The following is a 23,797-nucleotide window of genomic DNA, read 5'->3' on the forward strand; positions in this document are numbered from 1 at the left end:
ATTTCCCACGTGTCTACTTTATATCAGCATAATTTTTTAAACTTTTTTTGTTAGGAAGTTATAAAGGTTAAAAGTTGATCAGAAATTTCTAATTTTTACAACAAAATTTGCAAAACCATTTTTTTAGGGACCACCTCACATTTGAAGTCACGTTGAGGAGCCTATATGGCAGAAAATACCCAAAAGTGACACCATTCTAAAAACTTAACCCATCAAAGTACTCAAAAAGCCACATTTCAGAAATTAACCCTTCAGGTGCTTCACAAGAATTTTTGTAATATGGAAGGAAAAATAAACATTTGCTTTTGTTTTCACAAAAATGTTCTTTTAGACCTATTCTTTTTTAACTTTCGCAAGGGTAACAGGAGAAAATGAACCATACAATTTGTAATGCAATTTATTCTGAGAATGCAGATACCCCATATGTGGGGGAAATATACAGTTTGGGCACACAGCAGGGCTCGGAATGGAATGAGCGCCATTTCAACTTTGAATGCAACATTTGCTGGCATAATTAGTGGACGCCATGTCATGTTTGGAGAGCCCCTGAGGTGCCTAAACATTAGACTCCCAACACGTGACATCATTTTGGAAACTAGACCCCTTAGGGAACTTATCTAGATGTGTATTGAGCACCTTGAACCCACAGCTGCTTCACAGAAGTTTTTAACGCAGAGCTGTGAAAAAAAAACAAAATCACATTTTTCACAGAAATTGTTTTTAGCTCCAAATTTTGCATTTTCATAAGGGTAAAAGGAGAAATTGATCCATGCAGTTTGTTATTCAATTTCGCCTGAGTGTGAAAATACCCAATATCTGGAGGAAAACAACTGTTTGGGTTCACGGCAAGGTTTGGAAGGGAAGGAGCGTCATTCGACTTTTTGAAAGTAAAATTTCTATGATCACATTTATCCGGCGCTCGACGCTGAGTACTTACATTGGGGTTTCCATAAAAATCTTATATTGACGTGACAGTTGAAACTCCCGATGGATCCATTCACAATAATGATGCAGCAGAGCTACTCTTGACTTCGTCTGGCCTCTGTTCAGCGGTGTCCATCTTTTCAGTAGTGCACAAAACTGTGGCCGATGGCACTCATGCAATCCTAAAAAGACGGCACCGCTGGATCACAGGTCCTATGGCGTGCACAGTTCCTCCATCTGCCTCATTATAGGGAATCTTCCCCAGAGGTTTCGTCTGAATCACGTATTTCAGAGATTTACACAGAAACCCCGATGTAAGCGCTCAGCGCAGAGCGCAGGATACATGTGTGCCGAGTCCTACTGTGATCTTTGGAAGGCAGAATGAAAAAAAATCATCAGCATGTGTAGAATCGGTTTTATTTATTTTTTTACACAATTCCTCATGTAGTATATGTGATTAGGCGACTTTATTCTTCGGGTTAGTGCAATTACAGCGATACCAGATCTATATAAGGTTTTTATGTTTGACTTCTGTCACACTTTTCTATTGCTAAAACTAGTTTTTGCATCACCACATTTTGAGAGCTATAATTTTTCCATATTTTGGCCCACAGAGTCACCAATCGTGGGCATTGCTGTGGGATGTCAGCTTTCACACATATCTGACACTCGCACCCGATTGCCGTGGCGCTCAGTGTGAGGCCACATGCCATGCGCCGTACCTATACTGCTGCTTGCGGGAATACAGATCCCGCCAAGCTGTACATGTATGTCGCATGTCGGGAAGGGGTTAAATAGGTGCAGCATCGAAAATTCTGGAAAAGCTTCTCGTGGGAACGTACCTTAAAGTGGGCAGCACTGGATCCATGAGGGCAATAGTAGATGAGCATTACTCGGTTCATTATTTTATAACAATCCATGCACAAGAATTTTTTTTTTAACACGTAATAATTCCTTTTAGATGCAGGTGCCAAAAGTTGCAGTTGTGTGCTCCTTTATTTGCTGTTATAGCCACATCCACCCCTTCATTATTTGGTCAGTATTTTACCTCAGTATTTGTAAGCCAAAACCTGGAGTGGAACAATCAGAAGAAAAGTATAATAGAAACATATGCACCACTTCTGTATTTATCACCCACTCCTGGTTTTGGCTTACAAATACTAATGTAAAATACTGACCAAATACTGCTAGTGTGAACATGGCATATCTCAGTGTAAATCCAGGTGCACTACCTAGGCCAGGTTCACACAAGAGCATTTTTTTGGCGAGCGTGCTGTCTGTGTGTGCAACGGTTTGCACACGGATACAACACTGGTCATTGTTGGTCGATGTGTATGTGAAGCAGTCAATATTCTCTTTGATTTTATGATTGACAGGCAGCACCACTTGTCTGTCATGCGGGCATGCGAATGGAGATGCCCACAGACCCAGTCACATCCAGAAATTATTGGTTTCCACAGCCTGAACACAACCTAAAACAATACGCTGCCAATAATGGTGATCTTTTGTGCAGCACAAATGATTATTTCACCTTACGAACAAGTGATTTGCTCATTCACTGGTGTGATTGGCAGTCTGCTTAGACTGCAAGATTATTGGGAACAGAGTATGCCTAGGAATGCTCTTTTACAATAATCATGCAGTGCAAATGTGCTTTAATTCCAAAGCCCATTCTTTTATTTGCAAGCAATATTGTTAGGTTTTAAAAATTCTCAAAACCAACATAGAAATCCTACCCGTAAACTAAGTGTTTTATATTAACAACAGGATTGGGTTTGTATATTGAGAGCCCGATCAGAAGGTGCAGGGGGCGACACAACCGATATGGCTCCCAGCCATGCTGGTCAATGGCCGCACAACTTTCTTTCCAAATTGTGAGGTCGTTGTGGCAGTGCAGACTTTTGGCTATGCAGCCTATTGCGTTACTCTGGGTGATCTTATGTTAAATCTTTGATGTGCAATATTGAGATCTAAAAAGATGCTAGATTTTAACAAATAAGACTAGAGCCAACATGCGCACTTGTAGCAATAGGCATTCAACAATTCAACAGAATTTAAAATGAGTTAATTTTCATAAATAAGAAGCTTGTTCACACAACAAACTTTAATTGATTGATTTTCTCAGAATTCCCATTTGAACATAAGAAGCTTCAACTACAACCGAAGGAAGGAATCTAATTTCTTGGTTTAGTTTCAATGAGATTGTTATTGACTGGACATAAATGAGCTGCGAATGGCTAGAGATATAACGAGCTTGACTTTGTATTGTATTGTTAGAGACCTGATGGATTTGCATTTCATTTAGGAGCTTGGAAACAAAAAGTACAATGCTATTGTGAATATATTATGCTGGAATACTAGGAAAAATATCTGTAGTACTCAGTTATCCTCTAAACATTTACCTATTACAGTGTGTGTAGACTATTACAACTAGATAACAGCGATTAGTGTTGTTTCTCGTGTAATGAAGATACAGACATTTCTTTTTTTCTTGCAAAGCAGATATACTGTATCAAAGACATTGTGATGATGTTTGGAAAACGTTCACCAACCTCAAATTCAGCACGAACGTAGCACATTCGGATTCGTGTTTAGTTTCCTGAGTATTTTTATTCTGCACAATTTGGTCACAGTTTGGTAAATCATAGCGTTTCTACTAATGCTTTTGTTATGACTTTAGCTAGGATAATGGTGCTGTATGATGAGCGGGTGGGACAGGAGACGTGTTTGATGAGGGGAGGGGGTATGTCTAGGTCAGAAGAGCTGCTGAGTGTAATTTTTTTCCTTATTTTTTTCTTTAATAACTTAATATGTGTGCATTCCTGCAGCTAATTAGGGTGCAGAAACCATCCACAACATTATGACGCAAGGTCTTCTGTGATTGGATGCCGAAGTCCATATAAAAAGCGTATTTCTTATTTTGCTGGCAGAATTTTCTCAATGTCAGGCTGGAGTCACACACAATGTATAAAAAATCAGAAGACTCGCTACACTCATCAGGAGGGCGTTAAACTAGAAGAAGAGGGGACGGGAAGAAATACATTAGACGCGAACAAAGAAGACCCAGGAAAACATACTCAGAAGGGAGGTAAGAAAATTTCTAAAACAATCCACAGCGAGGAGATTGGAACAAAACAAAATCCTCTAAACTGCATGCTCGCAAACGCCAGAAGCCTGACAAACAAGATGGAAGAACTAGAAGCAGAAATATCTACAGGTAACTTTGACATAGTGGGAATAACTGAGACATGGTTAGATGAAAGCTATGACTGGGCAGTTAACTTACAGGGTTACAGTCTGTTTAGAAAGGATCGTAAAAATCGGAGAGGAGGAGGGGTTTGTCTCTATGTAAAGTCTTGTCTAAAGTCCACTTTAAGGGAGGATATTAGCGAAGGAAATGAGGATGTCGAGTCCATATGGGTCGAAATTCATGGAGGGAAAAATGGTAACAAAATTCTCATTGGGGTCTGTTACAAACCCCCAAATATAACAGAAATCATGGAAAATCTACTTCTAAAGCAGATAGATGAAGCTGCAACCCATAATGAGGTCCTGGTTATGGGGGACTTTAACTACCCGGATATTAACTGGGAAACAGAAACCTGTGAAACCCATAAAGGCAACAGGTTTCTGCTAATAACCAAGAAAAATTATCTTTCACAATTGGTGCAGAATCCAACCAGAGGAGCAGCACTTTTAGACCTAATACTATCTAATAGACCTGACAGAATAACAAATCTGCAGGTGGTCGGGCAACTAGGAAATAGCGACCACAATATTGTACAGTTTCACCTGTCTTTCACTAGGGGGACTTGTCAGGGAGTCACAAAAACACTGAACTTTAGGAAGGCAAAGTTTGACCAGCTTAGAGATGCCCTTAATCTGGTAGACTGGGACAATATCCTCAGAAATAAGAATACAGATAATAAATGGGAAATGTTTAAGAACATCCTAAATAGGCAGTGTAAGCGGTTTATACCTTGTGGGAATAAAAGGACTAGAAATAGGAAAAACCCAATGTGGCTAAACAAAGAAGTAAGACAGGCAATTAACAGTAAAAAGAAAGCATTTGCACTACTAAAGCAGGATGGCACCATTGAAGCTCTAAAAAACTATAGGGAGAAAAATACTTTATCTAAAAAACTAATTAAAGCTGCCAAAAAGGAAACAGAGAAGCACATTGCTAAGGAGTAAAACTAATCCCAAACTGTTCTTCAACTATATCAATAGTAAAAGAATAAAAACTGAAAATGTAGGCCCCTTAAAAAATAGCGAGGAAAGAATGGTTGTAGATGACGAGGAAAAAGCTAACATATTAAACACCTTCTTCTCCACGGTATTCACGGTGGAAAATGAAATGCTAGGTGAAATCCCAAGAAACAATGAAAACCCTATATTAAGGGTCACCAATCTAACCCAAGAAGAGGTGCGAAACCGGCTAAATAAGATTAAAATAGATAAATCTCCGGGTCCGGATGGCATACACCCACGAGTACTAAGAGAACTAAGTAATGTAATAGATAAACCATTATTTCTTATTTTTAGGGACTCTATAGCGACAGGGTCTGTTCCCCAGGATTGGCGCATAGCAAATGTGGTGCCAATATTCAAAAAGGGCTCTAAAAGTGAACCTGGAAATTATAGGCCAGTAAGTCTAACCTCTATTGTTGGTAAAATATTTGAAGGGTTTCTGAGGGATGTTATTCTGGATTATCTCAATGAGAATAACTGTTTAACTCCATATCAGCATGGGTTTATGAGAAATCGCTCCTGTCAAACCAATCTAATCAGTTTTTATGAAGAGGTAAGCTATAGGCTGGACCACGGTGAGTCATTGGACGTGGTATATCTCGATTTTTCCAAAGCGTTTGATACCGTGCCGCACAAGAGGTTGGTACACAAAATGAGAATGCTTGGTCTGGGGGAAAATGTGTGTAAATGGGTTAGTAACTGGCTTAGTGATAGAAAGCAGAGGGTGGTTATAAATGGTATAGTCTCTAACTGGGTCGCTGTGACCAGTGGGGTACCGCAGGGGTCAGTATTGGGACCTGTTCTCTTCAACATATTCATTAATGATCTGGTAGAAGGTTTACACAGTAAAATATCGATATTTGCAGATGATACAAAACTATGTAAAGCAGTTAATACAAGAGAAGATAGTATTCTGCTACAGATGGATCTGGATAAGTTGGAAACTTGGGCTGAAAGGTGGCAGATGAGGTTTAACAATGATAAATGTAAGGTTATACACATGGGAAGAAGGAATCAATATCACCATTACACACTGAACGGGAAACCACTGGGTAAATCTGACAGGGAGAAGGACTTGGGGATCCTAGTTAATAATAAACTTACCTGGAGCAGCCAGTGCCAGGCAGCAGCTGCCAAGGCAAACAGGATCATGGGGTGCATTAAAAGAGGTCTGGATACACATGATGAGAGCATTATACTGCCTCTGTACAAATCCCTAGTTAGACCGCACATGGAGTACTGTGTCCAGTTTTGGGCACCGGTGCTCAGGAAGGATATAATGGAACTAGAGAGAGTACAAAGGAGGGCAACAAAATTAATAAAGGGGATGGGAGAACTACAATACCCAGATAGATTAGCGAAATTAGGATTATTTAGTCTAGAAAAAAGACGACTGAGGGGCGATCTAATAACCATGTATAAGTATATAAGGGGACAATACAAATATCTCGCTGAGGATCTGTTTATACCAAGGAAGGTGACGGGCACAAGGGGGCATTCTTTGCGTCTGGAGGAGAGAAGGTTTTTCCACCAACATAGAAGAGGATTCTTTACTGTTAGGGCAGTGAGAATCTGGAATTGCTTGCCTGAGGAGGTGGTGATGGCGAACTCAGTCGAGGGGTTCAAGAGAGGCCTGGATGTCTTCCTGGAGCAGAACAATATTGTATCATACAATTAGGTTCTGTAGAAGGACGTAGATCTGGGGATTTATTATGATGAAATATAGGCTGAACTGGATGGACAAATGTCTTTTTTCGGCCTTACTAACTATGTTACTATGTTACTATGTCTGATCTTGTCTGCTGAGAATCGCACAAATGTTCTCCGTATGGTGATCCGTATCTCATCCGTGTGCAATGCCAGGATGCGTTTTCTTCTCAAAGTATCCGTGTGTCATCAGTATCTCATCTGTAGGCCTCTTTTCCACTTGAGCGAAAAAAAACGGTCCGTAATCTGGACCGAAAAAAAGGGATGAAAAGTATGCGTTTGTCATGCGAGTTCAATGCGATTTTTTAATCGCACCATCCGTTTTACATCCGTAAGACATCCATATGCAATCCGTTTTTTTTTCTCTGCAACTATTTTTACACAGTCATGGTGCGTATTCCATGCCTTTTTTTTTCTCGCACCCATTGACTTCCATTGGCAAGTCTCGTCCGAGACTCACAGCAAATCGCATCATGCTGCGATTCTTTTCTCAGTCCGATTTCAGCTGAGAAAAAAATCACAAATGAAACGTCACCTATTGAATAACATTGGTCCAAGTGCAATCCGATTTTTTTATCGGATTCCACTCATCCGTTTTTCTCGCAAGTGGAAAAGAGGCCGTACGGTGAGATTTTCTCACACACTTGCAAAATGAGCAAATAATGGCTGAGCCTTTCCTGTTACCTGCCCAATGCCTGAGAATTTCTCGCAAGTCACACTGATGGTCCATGTACTGTGATATTTTTTCTCACACCCATAGAGTTGCAATGGCGTTTCTCAGCTGAGATACACGGACAATCGCAGAATGCTGCGATTTCACTCGCATGCGTAATACGGACGAGAAAAAAACGGATGATGGGAGCTGCCCCATAGATTAACATTAGTCAGAGTTCTATGCGATTTTTTATCGCATAGCACTCGTCCATATTACAGACTAGTGTGACTCCGGCCTCACAGTGCAGAAAGACCGCTCCTGGTAGTTGGCAAGATATGATCATGTCCTGTGTGAAACCGATTTTCCAGCAGCTAACTAACTTGTGCTAAAACTATGCTGCAGTCTCAGGAGGCCCCATTTGCCAATTAAAATTGTTTGGGCAAAAAATTATGTAACAGTGAGAACTCAGAAGGCCAGATTTCCTCTTAAAAATCATTAGACCTAATATTGGGGTCCAGCCAGGAGGCCCAATTTGCTAATACAAATAGTTTGTGATAAAACTGTGTTGCAGGGAGAAATCAGAAGGCCACATTGCCACTCATTAGTAGACATGATCAAACCTTTTAAGGTTTGTTTTGGTTTGATTCACCGGACATTAAAACGTTCGCCGAACAATTTGACCAATGTCCCAGAACCCCATTAAATTCAATGGGAGGCCAAACCAAACTTATACATAACAGCTTAATGGTGACAAAAAAGCGTCCCAAAAACAGCTAAAACTAGGGGCAGACACCATGAAAAGTGGAAACAATTGAACCACATTAGAAATGTGCAAATGGCACAGCAGCTAGTCTTCCTTGGGCCATGAATGAGGTATCAGAGTCTGGGACAGCATTTACAGCATTGAATTGAAGATTAAATGAGGACCTGGCGGTTAAGGGAGTGGTGTGAGCATTCTTAGCTGGGAGTCCTGATACCTGTGAGAGAACAATTGGCATGGTGACGGAGGAGGATGAAGCAGAACATGTTGATGGAACAACTGGTGGTTGGAGAGGCCCACTAGTCAGCATTTTAGAGCAGTGAAATTTCCAGACTAAGGCATGCTGATCACAAATTTCAAATTATTGCAATTTTTGCCTTTGTTGAGTTTTTTTTTGCAAATGTGGCAGACAAAGCAAGTTGAGTCATCCATTAAGGTCTCAAAAAAGGCCCAGGCTGGGCAACCCTTGCCACCCCTGTGAGTTGCAGACTCATGACCGATGCAAGCCACAGCCAGAGTTGTGGCCGAGCATGTAGTGCTTGTCATGGTTGCATCACTCCATGTCTGTGTGGGAAGCTGCAACATCATCTCCTAGTCTTCCTCCTCCTTCACCTCCTCTGCTAAGCTACTCAGCTGCATACCTCTGGGTTCACACCAAGTGGGATCTACAACCTCACCATCATCCTCTCTGTTCTCACACTCTTCACCCTGGGAATCACCCTCCTCCTCTTCCTGTTCTGACACCACAGTACAGTCCACTTGTGCCTCTGGAATCTAGGCCTCATCAGGATCACCTCCACCCCCGGTGGTTAATGTCTGGTGATGAGGGTCTGTATTCTGCTCGGGCCCTACTTCATCTGGCCTTGATCCAACAAGAAAAAATGTTGTCATCGGTGCAGATGTTAAGGTGGAGGAAGAGGAGGAGAGGCCACTTGATGCAGCTTTTGCCATCCAATGGAGCACATGCTCTTTCTGAGCCTCATCTACAAGGCATACCGCTGGAGTCCAGTAGCCCATCCAACAACAGATGAAATGAACAATCACTATTTTGTTAGATAGCTATAACAGTGTTGTTGAGGCACACTAATGATTTTAAGTGGAAATCTGGTCTTCTGATTTGTCTCTCAAACAGTTTTATCACCAATGATTGAGTAACAAATGGGGCTCCTTGAGACTGCCACACAGTTTAAGCCTCGGCACTTGATAGGTGACTTTAGGTGTCAGAAGCTTGATCAGCTCAGAAATTGGATCCTGGTCCTGACCAGCGCAGGTGGAACTTGGAGTTCAACTTGGAGTTCTCATGAGGGGAATCTGGACATTGCAGGCAGTGATCAGCACTTTGATGGAGTAGACTTCCCACTGAGGCCTGTCATGCTGGTCTCAGCAAAGTCTCTGGAGCTGTCTTCCCTGGTGCTCCTCCTGCAAATCTTCCAGCACAATTTGATTCCACTTGATTTCACCTGGCAAGCAAATGGCAGTCTTTCCTCATTAATGACACATCCTGCAAGGGCTCTTCATGGATATCACTGCTTCCTATTACAACTGCATCTGATTTGTGAATGACCTGCCTCATCTGTTTGAAATCTCTGCAGTAACCGGTCATTGAAAGACCATAGGCAGGCAAGGGGATTGAGGAATCATATACGGGGAGAAGACCAGTGCAGTCCCACCCATGTGTACCGAATTCTAATTAAAAAAAGAAAACGCTTTAAACACGGCCAAGATAGCAATTAAAAGATATACAGCTCTGGCAAAAATTAAGAGACCACTGAAAAATGTTCAGTTTGTCAGATTTTTCCCTTTATAGGTATATTTTTGAGTAAAATAAATGTTTAATTTATTATATAAACTTCTGACAACATGTCTCTGAATTTCCAAGCAATAAATTTTGCATTTTTTTTCTGAAAAGGATAAATGCTCAAAATTACAAAAAAAAACCCAGTCCTTTCAGACCTCAAAAAATGCAAAGAAAACAAGTTCATAACCATATAGAAACATCAATACTAATGTTTTAACTCGGAAAGAGTTCAGAAATCAATATTTTGTGAAATAACCATGATTTTTAAGCACAGCTTTCATGTGTCTTGGCATGCTTTCCACCAGTCTTTCACACTGCTCATGGAGCAAAAATGTAAGCAGTTCTTCTTTGTTTGCTGGCTTGTGACTATCCATCATCCTCTTGACTACATTCCAGAAGTTTTCAATGGAGTTCAGGTCTGGAGATTGGGCTGCCAATGACAGGGTTTTGATGTGGTGGTCTCTTAATTTTTGCCAGAGCAAGTTTATTATAGATTTCATATAAAACATGGATAGTAAAAATAAGACAAAACCCCACAGATGCAGAAAAAAGAAAGGTGGGTACACCCAAAAATAGTAAAAAAACAATCCTGGCAGAACTCCCAAAAAGCAATATTTTGCATGTATATACAGTATATAAAAATGTAGCTCTGTCTGTAAATACAGGCACCAATAATATTAAATTGTCACCTTAGTACGTACATATATAAATAATTTCAATGTGAGTACAATATTAGTCCCATTTACACATTATCATACCAATCACAATTAAATTAGAGAAATAGCCTCCCTGGACGAAGCATTTCAAGTCAAACGCGTTTAGGGTGTGGTGGGTCCCCGTTTACTAGTTCTAGGTAATTATACCTCCTCTTGTTCTATTGTCACATTATAGGCCTTTTTTGATTGTGCTTCATGGGCAGCACTTTAAACACATTTTGTAAGTGGTCATAAATTTGTAAATAACTCATGAAAGAATAAAGTTATGTTAAAACCAAGCACAGCATTATTTTTCTTGTGAAATTCTCAATAAGTTTGATGTGTCACATAACCCTCTACCCATTGAAAAAAAAAATAAAAAAATAAAGTTGGATCCAAAATGGTCGACTTCAAAATGGCCGCCATGATCACCACCCATCTTGAAAAGTGTTCCTCCACCCATATACTAATGTGCCACAAGCAGGAAGTTGATATCACCAACCATTCTCATTTTATTTAGGTGTATCCACATAAATGGCCCACCCTGTATATGCTATCCGCTATTACGCTGTTACATTATAGAGCATTGTGCAATGTTGTTTATGTTACCCTCTATGGCTGTCCATACTTGGAGGCTATTTCTATAACGTAATTGTGATCGGTATGATAATGTGCATATGAGACCAATATTGAGCTCACATTGAAATTATTTATTTATTTATTGGTGCCTTTACTTACAGACACCAGCCACATTTTTATATACAGTATATACATGAAAAAATATTACTTTTTGGAGGTTCTACCAGGATTTTATTATTACTATTTTTGGGTGTACCCACCTTTCTTTTTTCTGTACCTGTGGTGTTTTGTCTGATTTTTACTATCAATGTTTAATATGAAATATATAATAAACTTATATATCTTTTAATTATCATCTTGGCCTTCTTTAAAGCATTTTCTTTTTGGAACTTTATTGATGTTTTTGGTTTATGACATTGTATGTAGGATAAAATTGGTGTTTCTTTGAATTCTACTTAGCAGAAAACTTCAAATGCTGATTAAAGAAGAAGAAAAAAAATGGATTTCTGCACCAAAGGTATCAATTTAATTAGAATCACAGTCCCATTACAGCCATTTCTTTGTATTACAAAATTGTGCTGACAAGTTCCCTTTAATAATGATATTTATTCTTTATATTTATGATATGCACGCAGTTGTTCTATTTGCCTATTTGAAGTATATGGTAAATATTATTAGTGACTGGCTAGGTTCAAAGTCATTATCTCAATGTATGCATTAATAATGTCCCCTGGAAATCAGTTTTTTTCAATTCCTTCCATTTTTGCGGGTTTCTGTTTCAGGAGACATCAGTGTGATGATGTGAGCTGTGAGATCGGATCTATTCCCTTTATGTCATTGCTCTTTAGCCATTTCTGTTTATTTTCTCATCTGACATCTAGGAACAAAGCTTCAGTGCTGTGACTGTCCCTATACATTTGCTGCATGCGTATAATTGCCCTGGTGATACCAATTGATCGATATTTCTCTGTACAATCCAGACAAAGCTTGTACTAAACATTCATTTGATAAAGAAACACAGTCTGGAAATTTCCTAGGCGTAGTTGCTAGGACACATCTCTGCAAGTCTGTAGATCTCTCTGATGTTTTTAAGCAAGACTTTTCATGATATGAAATGAAAGCTTGTGGCTTACGTGTAACTTAAAAAGAAGGCTGAAATCTGCAGGGTTTTATATATCACTCCAATATGAAAGAGATTTCACTTGTCAATATATGATGCTCACAAAATCCTTTTAGCCACCCGAATGTTACAGTAAATGACAAAGTTAGTGAGTACTTGGTGTATCACTCATCAGAGTCAATTGCAGTTACATGGTAAGAGTCTGGCTTGTCATGAATTTGTATTTCAAGACTTTTCATCAAGAAATCTCTGTCTTTGTCTATGAACAATGCCTGCCATTTCAAACTTACTTAAAACACTTTCTAGCTTTCTACCTTTCTAGCTAATGGCATTTGCTTTGCTGTCAAAGTCAAAGCGAGAGCGGCTGTACATATAGGAACTTAACTCTATATTCTGCTACAGGAATCCTAAGTATATTTATACCCATCATAGCAAGGCAAACTCCCAACCTCATCACATAGAGTGTCTAAACATTGTTAAAGTGTATAGGTTTTAAACCTATGGATATATATATTTATACTAGATTGTGGCCCGATTCTAACGCATCGGGTATTCTAGAATATGCATGTCCCCGTAGTATATGGACAATGATGATTCCAGAATTTGCGGCAGACTGTGCCCGTCGCTGATTGGTCGAGGCAACCTTTATGACATCATCGTCGCCATGGCAACCATTATGACATCTATGTCGATACTGTGCCCAGCGCTGAATCAGAAACGTGGGAATTCTACGTCCTTTATGACATCATCGTCGCTGTGCCCGTTGCTGATTGAATCAGAGACGCGGGATTTCTACGTCGATACTGTGCCCGTCGCTGATTGGTCGAGGCCTGGCGGCCTCGACCAATCAGAGACGCAAGATTTCCTGGACAGACAGACAGAAAGACAGACAGACAGACGGAAAAACCCTTAGACAATTATATATATAGATATATGTATATACACTATATATATATATATATGTATGTATTGTGAGGCAGTGAACCCTGTTACAGCTAGGGGGCACTGCTTGTGCTCTCCAGAATGCGCATGGATGCGTAGTGAGCCCATGAGGGCATATAGCAGTCACAGGTGTGGCTGTGATTAGGATGGTGAAGCAGTGACTGATTAAAAAGCCCTGTAGTAGAGGGGGATGTGTATCAGTGTTGGTCTGGGAAGCAGACAGAACAGTTGTCTGCAGAGCTCTTTCTGTGTGGAGCAACACAGGGGCAAAAGGAACCAAAGAGACTGACACCCTGCATCTTGGGCTGTCGTGTGTTTACCCGGCTGCAATCCGGAGGATAAAGAGTGCTGTGCACTGCGTGAGTACAGAAACTTGCTACCGACGTGCGGTTGCCCAGGGAAACTGGACAAAGTGAAGTCCGGCCTGTCTATGGACTGCAAACTAAAGTGGTGTATTGTGTATTTGTAAAGGACTGTGTGAAGTAACACATTAAAGGAACGTTTTGTTTGAACTTGCTTGGGTCACTGCCGCTTCACTGCATACGGTGCTACCGCTGCATCGCAAATATATATATATATATATATATATGTATATATCTACTATATAAAGCTGAATGTGTGTGTGTGTGTGTGTGTGTATGTGTGTGTGTATGTCCGGGATTGGCATCTGCACCGTCGCAGCTACAGCCACAAAATTTTGCACAGTCACACGTCTGGACCCCGAGAGCATCATAGGCTATATTGTGAGGCGAAATTTTAACCCCGCGCGTTCCAATTCACCAAACAATTTTGCCCCTATCTACATAATGGGGAAAAAAGTGAAAGGAAAAGTGTTGGAAGCGTCGCAGCTACAGCAACAAAATTTTGCACAGTCACACATCTGGACCCTGAGAGCGTCATAGGCTACGTTGTGAGGTGACATTTTAACCCCGCGCGTTCCAATTCACCAAACAATTTTGCCCCTATCTACATAATGGGGAAAAAAGTGAAAGGAAAAGTGTTGGAAGCGTCGCAGCTACAGCAACAAAATTTTGCACAGTCACACGTCTGGACCCTGAGAGCGTCATAGGCTACGTTGTGAGGTGAAATTTTAACCCCGCGCTTTCCAATTCACCAAACTATTTTTCCCCTATCTACATAATGGGGAAAAGTGAAAGGAAAAGTGTTGGAGGCAAATTGACAGCTGCCAGATGTGTACAAGGGGGACTTAAAGAATGAGAGCGATGGCGCCAAAGAGTATATACCGTACAGTTGCTAAGGTGGGACCCCGACATGGGATACTCACCACACACGGGGATATGAACACACACAAAAAATGCGCCACACACTACCACGTGCTTGAACACATATTACCCTCAGCACACATTTCACCACACATACACCAACCTCGCCACATAAAAGTCGAAACACAAAAGTCGCCGCTCAAAACTCACCACGCGCAAAACTCGCCACATGCAAAAAATAGGCTCACGCAAAACTCGCCACAAGTGCAAAACTCACCTCATGGAAAACTCGCCACACGCAAAACTTGCACATGCGGAAAAATTGCCACATGCACAAAATTTGCAACACATGCAAAAGTTGCCTCACACAAAACTTGCACATACTCAAAAGGCACCAGACATAAAACTCACCACGCGCAAAACTCGCCATGCGCAAAACTTGCTGCACACAACTTGCTACACTAACCTGTCACATGCAACTCGACACACACAAAGTTGCTACACGCATGTTGCCACACAAAACTCATCTCACAAAAGTCGCTACATGCATGTCGCCACACACAACTCAACACACACAACTTGACAAACGAAACTCGCCCTAAAACACACACAAGTCTGGTATTAGCCTTCAAAAATAAAAATCTGATTAATAAGCAGACAAACTACAAGAGCAACAAATGTACCATATAGGAAATACGGCAGCTGTCAGTCACATGACCTGTCTATTATGTGTATGTGTGAGCTAATATATACTGCCAGGGGGAGGGCTTCCTGTTGGCTGGGGATTTATCAGGCTGCCAATTTATCTTACAAATACTGAGGTAAAAATACTGAGCAAATAACGTGTTAACGAGGTCTAATACAGGAGATCACACAGGTATATACTATATACAGGGGAGATGACACACAGATATATACTATATACAGGAGAGATGACACACAGGTATATACTATATAAAGGAGGAGATGACATACAGGTACATACTATATACAGGAGGAGATGACATACAGGTATATACTATATACAGGAGGAGATGACACACAGGTATATACTATATACAGGAGCAGATTACCTACAGGTATATACTATATACAGGAGGAGATGACATACAGGTATATGCTATATATGGAAGATGACATACAGGTATATACTATATACAGGAGGAGATGACACACAGATATATACTATATACAGGGGAGATGACACACAGGTATATACTATATACAGGAGGAGATGACATACAGGTATATACTATATATAGAAGGAGATGACATACAGGTATATACTATATATAGGAGGAGATGACATACAGGTATATACTATATATAGGAGGAGATGACATACAGGTATATACTATATATAGGAGGAGATGACATACAGGTATATACTATATACAGGGGAGATGACACACAGCAGGAATATACCATATACAGGGGAGATGACATACAGGTATATACTATATACAGGAGATGACATACAGGTGTATACTATATATAAGGGAGATGACAAACATGTATATACTGAGGTGAAAATGAGAGGTGTGAGATGAAAATGAAAAGGTGTGAGTGCAAAATGAGAGGAGTGAGGGAAAATAGTGTAGTGATCGGAAAATGACAGATGTGAGGTCGAAATAACAAGTGTTAGGCGGGAATGAGAGGAGTGAGGGAGAAAATGAGAGGTATGAGGGAGAAAATGAGAGATGTGAGGGGGAAAATTAAAGATGTGATTGGGAAAATGAGAGGCGTGATGGGAAAATAAGAGAAGTGACGTGCTATAACTAACCACAGATATTTACTATGCCCAGGCAACGCCGGGCTCTTCAGCTAGTATATATATATAATAGTAGAAAAGGAACAGCACCACGCTTATACTTATCTTCAGGTGCAAGGCCTCAGGCAACCAGTCCAACGATTGCACCAGATTCACAGAGATTCAAAAAAAGAGGCAGCACTCCATTATTAAAGTGAGAAAGGCTTGAAAAAGGCTCAGATGGAGCTGAAACGTCGCCCGGCTATGTGGGTTGATTAAAACCTTCCACATTTTCTCACTTTAATAATGGAGTGCTGCCTCTTTTTTTGAATCTCTCTCTCTCTCTCTCTATATATATATTATTCCCATAGTCCTAAATCATTTGTGGCTATAGTCACTGCAACAATACAGCAAATACATATTCTAATATGAGAAAAGAACCAACCACCCTATGGACTGCCAGAGAGGCCACACACAGGTTTAACGGTATGTGCACACGTCCGGATTTTTAGCGTTTGTTTGCGGAATTTCGCTATAAAAACGCTATAAATCCGGTAAAAAAACGCTAACATTATGCATCCTATCTTTTAGAATGCATTCCGCATTTTTTGTGCATATTTAGCGTTTTTTTCCGCAAAAAAACGCATTCCGCAAAAAAAACGGACATGCTCATTCTTTTTGCGGATTTTTTGCGGATTCCCTATCAAAAAGGACATTCCGGAAAAAAAAAAATCCGCAAAAAATCCACGCAAAAAACGCGCAAATTCCGCGAGAAATCCGCGCGAAAAAAGACGCGGATTTCTGGCAGAATTCTCAGGATTTTGTCAGGAAAAAATCCTGACGTGTGCACATACCCTTATATCACAGAAATATCTTTATTCCAAATTATACATGGCAGCCATCTAAAAACAATACATCTTAACGCAAAACAGGACATACACAGTTATTACATAAGATGTTACCGGTACCCAGGTTTCCACATAAATAGTCCCCAAATAAATGAATGACAACAAAATCAATTAAATATTACTCAAAACAGTGTGCCTCAATCCACCGCATATTGCCTGTATCCATCTACTCATAAAGTGCAATGTGCTAAAGGCCAGCAGCCGGTAAGGCATGTGCACAAACCTTTTAAAGAAAGTGCTATGTGCTCAGAGCACAGGGGAAGAGTGATTTATACATCTTTCAGTGTTATATACCCACAGCAGACAAAAAATATATAAAACATAAATAAAAAATATATAAAAATGTGCCCAAAAATCCATAAAGTGCTATGTGCTGAAGGGGCATAAATAATGTTGGGTATTTACCTTTAAGGGTAGCTGGGTCCTGTAATCGCGTACCACGACGCACGTTTCGGATGATTTCCTTTGTCAGTCCCTTTGGTAAGGTGGGACGTCCCTGCATGCGTGCGCACCCATGAACCTCTCAGAGACACTTCCGGGTTCAGCTTTCCTCGGCACACTGCATAAAAATCCTCCCAATACCTTCTTAACTTGTCCTGCTCCAACTGAAGAAGCATTTGTGAAATAGCGCTCGACGGGCTTGGGATAACAGCATTGGTACTCCAATCTTAGTGCACGGCTATTCCTAATTTATATCTGTACTTCAGGTAATTTAACCCCATCATGTGAATTTCCTTCTTTTCCTTCTTGGTATTCTTTGGCATATGTAGTGAATTCACTTTCCAGCTTATTAACAACTCCTTGTTGTATTTTCTGGACATATACCCTATACTTGCCTCCCCCTCTTAAGGAATAATTAATATTTGGGACACATTTATATGTTTATGATCATTTCCCATATGGGCTTATATACAATCTGCTGTGCCTTCATTGTTTATTTACAAATATAACCTCCATTTCTGTCCAGTACAGATGGCTATTGGTTAATTGATATTCTATGTTTGGAATTGTACCTTGCTAGTTCCCCTTTTTAGTCCTGGTGGTATTCAACCCCCCCCCCTTCTTCATTTATAGACTTTTTGTCTCCATGTTAAATTTATTTCTATTTTAATTATTATTAATACATTTATTACTTTAATTGATATGATCCTCTCTCACTTCTTCTATGGTATTCCATATTAGAATATGTGTGTATATATGTATGTGTGTATATATATATATATATATATATATATATATATATATATATATATATATATAATTTATAATCACACGCATTACCATTCAAATGTTTAGGGTCACCCAGACAATTTTGTGATTTCCATGAAAACTCAGGCGAAAAAGAAACACAGCTGATCGGCACTGAAGGAGCTTTTGTGAATCACAGCAGCTGCGGGGGAAAAAATCCCAATAGAAGGCTGGACGGATCAAGCTTCCACTGAAGGTAGGGAGTGCTTGCTTAAAGATTAGGATGATCCACACAGAAATAGAGCACTAAAGAAAGCAGCACTCACCCCAATGCTTCAGATGTGAACGAGTCCTTTAATAGGCATGGCACAATCTTCCAAACTTGGTACAGTACAGGCTACGGCATGAGAGGGAGGCGGTGCGGGAGGGTGCAGTGACGAGACAGATGATGTCATGGACCCATAGAAGCGCCTCTGCGAGAAACGGCCGTCGTCTGTCTCGTCACTGCACCCTCCCGCACCGCCTCCCTCTCATGCCGTAGCCTGTACTGTACCAAGTTTGGAAGATTGTGCCATGCCTATTAAAGGACTCGTTCACATCTGAAGCATTGGGGTGAGTGCTGCTTTCTTTATTGCTCTATTTCCATGAAAACTCATACTTTCATCAATCAAATGAGTTGTCATATGAAATTAAAATCTAGTCCAGGCATTGACAAAAAAAAGTTTAATTTGAAATAATTTTCTCTTTCAAACTGCTTTCGTTAAAGAATGCTCCCTTTGCAGCAATTACAGCATTGCAGACCTTTGGCATTCTAGCAGTTAATTTGCTGAGGTAATCTGGAGAAATTTAACCCCATGCTTCCAGAAGCCCCTCCCATAAGTTGGTTTGGCTTGATGGGCACTTTTTGCCTACCATACGGTCAAGCTGCTAACACAACAGCTCAATGGGGATGAGATTTGATGACTGTGCTGGCCACTCCATTACAGATAAAACACCAGCTGCCTGCTTCTTCCCTAAACAGTTCTTGCATAATTTGGAGGTGTGCTTTGGGTGATTGTCCTGTTGTTGGATGAAATTGGCTCCAATCAAGCGCTGTCCACAGGGTATGGCATGGAATTGCAAAATGGAGTGATAGCCTTCCTTATTGAATATCCCTTTTCAGAGGCGTAGCTAGAGCTTTTGCCGCCCGGGGCTGTTCCCGAGTTTGGCGCCCCCCCCCCCCCCCGGCTCAATACACACAAAGGTTACCAAAAACGGTTTTCCTGTTTTGTAGAACTTAAACTGGGCCTAATGGTGTCACCCCCACATGCCACACCTGTGACTTAATACCACCACACCATGACCAGGCCACATAGTGACCGAATAATACTACATACAAGGGACAAATACCACAACACCATTTCCAGACCACATATTACCACCACATAGTGACTGAATACTACAATACTGATCAGTAATAAAAAAAAACCCACAATACTATCACCATAACTGCCAGTATTCACAGGAGATCTGTACTTAGTATGCAGTGTCTGTGTAGAGGTAATACAGAGATCACTGGTGACATTATACACAGGACCTCTATATAGTATACAGTGTATAGTGTCAGTGTATAGGTAACACTGACTCACCAGTGACGTCTCTAGGTGAAGTCCTTCATCTTTCATCCAGCACAGACCGCCATCATTCCTTCCAGCCAGGACTCGTTTCTGCAGGAAATAACACAGTTATCTCGAGCTCCGCTTGCAGAACACATTACTTAATTTTTCACAACTTCTACATTACATCACATGAAGAAAAAAAGGTGATATAGTGTCACTCTGCACAGTAACAGGACCGCTCCCCCATTTAAAACAGTATACTCAAAAAATAAAATAAATACATCACTGCAGTAATAATATCCCTTAATTAGCCCCTATGGTAATAATATTCCCCACCCTGGCCCCGTTTCTCATTCCTGGCTCCAGCCATATGTTCTCGCATCCTGCCCTCATGAGTATCCATTCTACCCCATATGATCTCCACATCCTGCCCCACCAGCCTCCATCGTATCCGTCCTGCCCCATGATCCAATCCTGCCCCGTGTCTCCAATCATGCCCCGTATCTACATTCTGCCCATGCCTCAAGTCCTGCCCCCAGTGTGTCCAGCATATTACCCCCATGTTGTCCAGCAATCTGCCCCAGTGTGTCCAGCATATTACCCCCATGTTGTCCAGCAATCTGCCCCAGTGTGTCCAGCATATTACCCCCAGTGTGTCCAGCAATCTGCCCCAGTATGTCCAGCACTGCCCCCAGTGTGTCCAGCAATCTGCCCCAGTGTCCAGCCTTTCCCCAGTGTGTCCAGCAGTCTGCCCCAGTGTGTCCAGCATATTACCCCCAGTGTCCAGCATTGCCCCAGTGTGTCCAGCATATTACCCCCAGTGTGTCCAGCAATCTGCCCCAGTGTCCAGCATTGCCCCAGTGTGTCCAGAAGTCTGCCCCAGGGTCTCCAGCATTGCCTCAGTGTCCAGAAATCTGCCCCAGGGTCTCCAGTATTGCCCCAGTGTGTCCAGCAATCTGCCCCATGGTCTCCTGTATTGCCCCAGTGTGTCCAGCATTCTGCCCCATGGTCTCCAGTATTGCCCCGGTGTGTCCAGCAATCTGCCCCATGGTCTCCAGTATTGCCCCAGTATGTCCAGAAGTCTGCCCAGGGTCTCCAGCATTGCCTCAATGTGTCCTGAAATCTGCCCCATGGTCTCCAGTATTCAGTGTGTCCAGCAATCTGCCCCATAGTCTCCTGTATTGCCCCAGTGTGTCCAGCATTCTGCCCCATGGTCTCCAGTATTTCCCCAGTGTGTCCAGCATTCTGCCCCATGGTCTCCAGTATTGCCCCAGTGTGTCCAGCAATCTGCCCCATGGTCTCCTGTATTGCCCCAGTGTGTCCAGCATTCTGCCACATGGTCTCCTGTATTGCCCCAGTGTGTCCAGCATTCTGCCCCATGGTCTCCAGTATTGCCCAAGTGTGTCCAGCAATCTGCCCCATGGTCTCCTGTATTGCCCCAGTGTGTCCAGCAATCTGCCCCATGGTCTCCTGTATTGCCCCAGTGTGTCCAGCATTCTGCCACATGGTCTCCTGTATTGCCCCAGTGTGTCCAGCAATCTGCCCCATGGTCTCCTGTATTGCCCCAGTGTGTCCAGCATTCTGCCACATGGTCTCCTGTATTGCCCCAGTGTGTCCAGCATTCTGCCCCATGGTCTCCAGTATTGCCCCAGTGTGTCCAGCAATCTGCCCCATGGTCTCCTGTATTGCCCCAGTGTGTCCAGCAATCTGCCCCATGGTCTCCTGTATTGCCCCAGTGTGTCCAGCATTCTGCCACATGGTCTCCTGTATTGCCCCAGTGTGTCCAGCAATCTGCCCCATGGTCTCCAGTATTGCCCCAGTGTGTCCAGCAATCTGCCCCATAGTCTCCTGTATTGCCCCAGTGTGTCCAGCAATCTGCCCCATGGTCTCCAGTATTGCCCCAGTGTGTCCAGCAATCTGCCCCATGGTCTCCAGTATTGCCCCACTGTGTCCAGCATTGCCCCAGCCCCAGACAGTCAGACATAAAGAAAAAAAAAAAAAAGTAAAATCCTCACCTCTCCCGTTCCTAGCGCAGGTTCGGTGCAGTCAGCGTCTCTCCGGCTCTGCGACGCTCAGGACAGAGAGGCAGAGCGGCGCGCACAGTAGTGACGTCATCGCGCCCTCTGCTCTGAGACGTCGCAGAGTCAGAGGACGCTGCAGCTGCCGGCGCCGCAGGAACCAGGAGAGGTGAGTATAGAGCGGGGGGCGGGGTCCGGTGGTGGGGGGAGCTGGCCCTGGTCGTGGCGGCGGACGGCGCCGCCCGAAGATTTAAAGGGGCGTCTTTTTTTTTTTTTTTCTTCTCCTGCAGCGCCGGCCGCCCCCCGCATTGTGCCGCCCGGGGCGGACCGCCCCCCCCGCACCCCCCTTCCTACGCCACTGTCCCTTTTACCTTGTACAAATCTCCCACTTTTCCAGCACCAAACCAACCCCAGACCTTCACATTACCTCCACCATGCTTGACAGATGGCGTCGGGCACTCTTCCAGCATCTTTTCAGTTGTTCTGCGTCTCACAAATGATCTTCTGAGTGGTCCAAACACCTCAAACTTGGATTCGTCTGTCCATAACACTTTTTTTCCAATCTTCCTCTATCCAATGTCTCTGTTCTTTTGCCCATATTAATTTTTTCCTTTTATTAGCTAGTCTCAGATATGGCTTTTTCTTTGCCACTCTGCCCTGAAGGCCAGCATCCCGGAGTCACCTCTTCACTGTAGATGTTGACACTGGTGTTTTTTGGTGTACTATTTAATGAAGCTGCCAGTTGAGGACCTGTGAGGCGTCGATTTCTCAATCTACAGACTCTAGTGTACTTGTCTTGTTGCTCAGTTGTGCAGTGGGGACTCCCACTTCTCTTTCTACTCTGGTTAGAGCCTGTCTGTGCTCTCCTCTGAAGTGAGTAGTAATAATAATAATAATAATTTTTATTTATATAGCGCCAACATATTCCGCAGCACTTTAGAATTATGCGGGGACATGTACAGACAATAAATTCAATACAAGTTAAGACAATTTAAACAGTGACATTAGGGGTGAGGTCCCTGCTCGCAAGCTTACAATCTACAAGGAAATGAGGGGACACAATAGGTGAAAAGTGCTTGTTATTACAGGTCTGGCAATTATAATAAATAGGGATTTTCATATAAAGCTGCATGATCCGGTCATCAGTCCGTGTGTTTAAGTGCAATAGTCAAGTATCAAGTGCAGTTATCGTGTGCATGGAGGGTGTGGAGACAGATGAATAGTAGGGTGCAGATTCACATGCAGATAATATTTGGAAGGAGGGAAAAGGACAAAGTTAGTTTACTGAGTAGTTGATATGGTAGGCTTGTTTGAAGAGATGGGTTTTTAACCCCTTCATGACCCAGCCTATTTTGACCTTAAAGACCTTGCCGTTTTTTGCAATTCTGACCAGTGTCCCTTTATGAGGTAATAACTCAGGAACGCTTCAACGGATCCTAGCGGTTCTGAGACAGTTTTTTCGTGACATATTGGGCTTCATGTTAGTGGTAAATTTAGGTCGATAAATTCTGCGTTTATTTGTGATAAAAATGGAAATTTGGCGAAAATTTTGAAAATTTCGCAATTTTCACATTTTGAATTTTTATTCTGTTAAACCAGAGAGTTATGTGACACAAAATAGTTAATAAATAACATTTCCCACATGTATACTTTACATCAGCACAATTTTGGAAACAAAATT

Source organism: Ranitomeya imitator, chromosome 2 (assembly GCF_032444005.1).
Source record: "Ranitomeya imitator isolate aRanImi1 chromosome 2, aRanImi1.pri, whole genome shotgun sequence".
Classification (NCBI taxonomy): domain Eukaryota; kingdom Metazoa; phylum Chordata; class Amphibia; order Anura; family Dendrobatidae; genus Ranitomeya; species Ranitomeya imitator.